The sequence below is a fragment of the Podarcis gaigeae genome (assembly GCF_964106915.1).
Source record: "Podarcis gaigeae genome assembly, chromosome: 5".
Classification (NCBI taxonomy): Eukaryota; Metazoa; Chordata; class Lepidosauria; order Squamata; family Lacertidae; genus Podarcis; species Podarcis gaigeae.
The window spans coordinates 20,769,277-20,773,510 of record NC_139681.1 but is presented as its reverse complement, the minus strand read 5'-3'; the positions used below and the strand labels follow the sequence as shown (position 1 = coordinate 20,773,510).

The 4,234-nt window shown below is 40.2% G+C and overlaps 1 long non-coding RNA gene across 1 annotated transcript; it reads left to right on the top strand.

Annotated features, from left to right (window-relative positions):
• The first annotated feature begins 272 nt into the window (after positions 1-272).
• On the top strand, positions 273-1,923 carry LOC310845876. Its single transcript, XR_014565020.1, has 3 exons — positions 273-427; positions 1,028-1,114; positions 1,850-1,923. It is a non-coding gene; the product is annotated as an uncharacterized lncRNA (long non-coding RNA).
• Positions 1,924-4,234: the final 2,311 nt, after the last annotated feature.

The window sequence follows — 4,234 nt, the reverse complement described above, 5'->3', positions numbered from 1 at the left end:
TAAATACGTGTGCCACAAAAATAAAATCCACTGAATTAAATGGGACTTACTCCATAGTGCGTTTAGGATCGTAGTCTTAATTTAAAAAATGAAATAAAAAATAAACTTTCCTTGCAGTTGTGGCTGTGAATGCCTATTTTATTCAGTTGTATTTTATCCTTTTCTGATACTTTCCAAACAGCTCTGAGACTTTGGTAATCATCCAATTTTGGTTAACCTGTTCAGAGGAGAGGATTCAGGTCAATCTGTTATAAAACAAGAGTGACTACAGAACTGAAAGCCTCTCTTCTATCTGAGATGCATTGGTGACACTTTCCTATCACAGGCCTTGGGTGACAGCCCATTAACCTCAAAACACCTCTTTATGAGTAACAGGCCATATAACAGGATTGTGGACAAGAGGGACCAGACGCTGTGGCAGAGACAGGTACCAACTTTGTTCCCGTATCTAGTTTAACATAATTATTACAGGAGCTAAGAATGTCAATAGAACCTGAGGGGCTAATTCACCTGCTCATCTTCCAAAGTACCGTAATATATGCCATCAGTTGCCTTTTAGCTGGTCTATGCAAAAGAATGAATGAGCACAAATCTGAAATGGCAGTATAGAAAAGCCAAAGAGGGAACATTTCACCTTCTCAGGATGCTCTGTCACTGACCTTAAGTGTGTTCATTATTGAATGACGTGACCTCAAACCATGAGACCATTGTATTACAATGCACCAGTGCTATTATTTGCAGATGGAATCAACATAATAGGGGCTGGGTTTACGGTTTTTAAAACCACACTGGATGTGCTAAAAACTGGTTTACAAGTGCAAAGATGTCTGTGTTATCAACTACTGTTTTTGGTGCATCACTGCAGTTTAAAAGGTCATTATCCTCAACTGTATAATTCAGCATTTAGTTTCCCTCTGATCTACAAGCTCCCCATCAATTGTGTCCCTGCAACTCAGGATAACCCTTTATGCATCCAATGAAGTGAATTATATTGTGTGTGTCATAATATATATTTTTTATCTTTCAGGTGCTACAAGACTCTTCTGTTGGTTTTGCAGAATTGAAAAGATTCGCCCTGCACCAATTTTACAATGATTGCTCACAGATTGAAATGGTGATCTGAAAAAGCCATTGTGAAATTAATTAATTAATTTATTACGGTCATAGACCAGAAAAAACAACAACGATGGTTTACAAGGGGAGTAATGGTGTCAATTAAAAATTGTAAAATTATACATAAAAGCAATACACATATGCACACACGCACACACGCACACACGCACTACAATGTATGTATAGACTTAAAAAATGAGGGGGCTTGTCCAGGGGTCAAGTCTTTTACTTTTTTACAGCTAATGCCCTCCGCTTGATCGCAGCCGCAGAAAATTTGGCCACTTTCAGTGTTACTTCTGGGTTTTTATCTCCTAGTAGGATTTTCAGCCGCTGAGATTCAGATCGACCTGGAAATTTCTGAACAATAGGGGAAATAAACAGTGACCTGATATCCCCATAGAGGTCGCAGTGTAGCAACACATGTGAACAGTGGCGTAGCGTGGGTTGTCAGCACCCGGGGCAAGGCAAGTAATTTGCGCCCCCTAACCCGTGGATTTGCGCCCCCTAACCCGCGGATTTGCGCCCCCAAACCCTAACCCCCAGATGTTGCGCCCGGTGCGACCGGCCCCCCCTGCACCCCCCACGCTACGCCACTGCATGTGAAACCGTTTCCACCTCTTTCAGACCACATGGGCAGACTCGTTCAGCATAGGGTTTGCCCACGTATCTGCCCTTTTGTGCTAGATTCTACTGTCTCAAATGAAGGGCATCTCAGCCTGTGGTCTTTATCTTGCAGGTCATGATTACAACATCTTATTGTGCTTAAATAAGAAAGAAACTCTGATCTCCCTCACCCCCTGCTATGTGAAACACATTACCCTACTGTGGATTGTGGAGTTGTTGTTGTTGTTGTTTTCTAGTGGGCCAGCATGGCTACTTTTGTTTTTAATTGAGCTTATTTACAATGGATAGAGTACTCGTCATCTCCAAGTGAAAGCAGCTTTTTCTTTCTTTTTTTTAGGGATGAGGAGCATACAGAGTCAGTATAGACTGAGTTCATCTTCTGAAGGCAAGGATATGGTTTTTTAGTTTGTTTTTTAATTGCATGCATTAAATGCTTGTTTTTATTTCTTTAACTGCAAATGATTCTGGAAGAAGATCTGGTCAGTTGGCAACTAATGAACTACTTGTAGCTATTTTATTCACAGATCTCTTGTATCACATCTAATTTGTGCATATGTGACCACCTTTCTGTATATAAGGTCTGTTTAGGAGAATGCCAGGTTTTCCAAGCATTAGCATTCTGCTCTACACTGTAGCCAACCATATCACTATGCAAAACCAAAAGCAGGACACAGGTCAGTTGAGTACCCTTTTGCCCTGTTCTTTCCCAGTAATTGATATGCCTCTGATAGCATATATCCATAACGATTAGTAGCCACTGATAGTCTTAGCATTCATGAATTTGCCTAATCTCTTGAGAAAGGTTGGCAGCCATAATCACATCTTGAGTAATTCCAGGGCTGTGCTTACACACACAGAGAGAGACTAAGATGTGGACCCAGATCAGCCCTATTCCAACCTAGGTCACACCCAAGCCAGATCTGGTCCTATATCAGGGTAGGACTAAAGGGGCAGGGCAGGGTAGGACAAATCCACTAGATTCAGTTTGATCTGCCCAATCTAGCGCCCAGCCCCATTAAATTCCATAGTGCAGTGTTGAGAAATATAGTGGACTGGGCAGGTGAGGTTTTATGACATGGATTTGTCATATATTCCAAGCCTAAAGCCTATATCTCAGTGAATGGAGTAAATTCAGACTCATGCAGATTATGTAGAGATACTCAACAGAGATGTCCTCTATCCCCACTGCTGTTCGCACTTTCCACTGACCCATTAGCAGAACCATTTAGATCTGAATATATAATCAAATGAACATAATGATATGCCAATAATGTAGCATTATTTGTGAAAAGCCCTGAAAAAACCATTTGGAGATGTCTTAGGCTTTGATAGATTTATACTCTTAGGCTCAGTTGTTTCAGGGTTTTTGCTGGGCAGTGGGCGGGGAGCATGTTGCAGCTGTTGTTGATTTGGTTGTGTATTAGTAAGTTCATTAGTAATTTAGACTACTTCTAAATTAGTTGTCCTAAGAGGGTCCAATTTAGAATCTAAAATTAACTGACTTATTTTATTATGACTAAACCTGGTTCAATCAAGGCTGAACGGCACAGAAGGCAAACTGTATTGGGCACAATCTAGTTCACAGGCAACCCTCCTATAAAGCTTCATTGAAGGCAGTAGAGCACAAACCTGGGGGGGGGATAAGGGCAAGAAAATGAAATAAAGTGTTCACAATATCCCCCCACAAACTTTTTAATAGATATAAATGCCCATGTTGCAGGCTAAGGCACATACAAGTTAAACTTAGATGTCTTTAAAGCTTTGGAAAACAACTTAACACACTCATGGTAGAAAAATCAATTAAACCTTATATCCCCATCTTACACTTCTGTTTTTTTAAAAAAATGGAAGACTCATGAATGGAAACCAAACTTATTAACACAGAAAAGTGTTACTAAATCTGCTTATACCAGGATCTACAAATATACTTTGGCATACAAAGAAAATACAGCAGCTTCCCACCACATTGATTGCCACCTACTCTAGCCTCAGATACAGAGACTTAAAAAGGAAAGGAAAGGGACAGAAAGCCATTGGTGCATTAAAATGTGTCTCAGGAATATTCAGCCATTAGAAGACTGTTACAGTAAATGGAAAGTTAAAAGAAGACTCCAGACAAGCTATTAAAAAAACAAACTTTATTCAAAACAAAATAAAAAAATTCCTTCCAGTAGCACCTTAAAGACCAACTAAGTTAGTTCTAGGTATGAGCTTTTGTGTGCATGCACACTTCTTCAGATACCACTAACTTTATTCAAAACATCGAAGTCATACATTAAAAGGCATTAAAAGAGGGAGCTTGGAAAATATGCACAGGATAGCAAGGAAGGAGTTGGGATGCTAATCTGGAACCTGAGTTAAAGAGAAAAACTGAGAGTACGAAACACTTCCATCAACATTCTGCATTTTTCCAGGCTTTGCCCGAGAAGCCAAGACACTCTGAGCAAGTACACTCTGAAACCCCCTGCCTTTTGAGATGAAGCAGGCGCCTTCACTG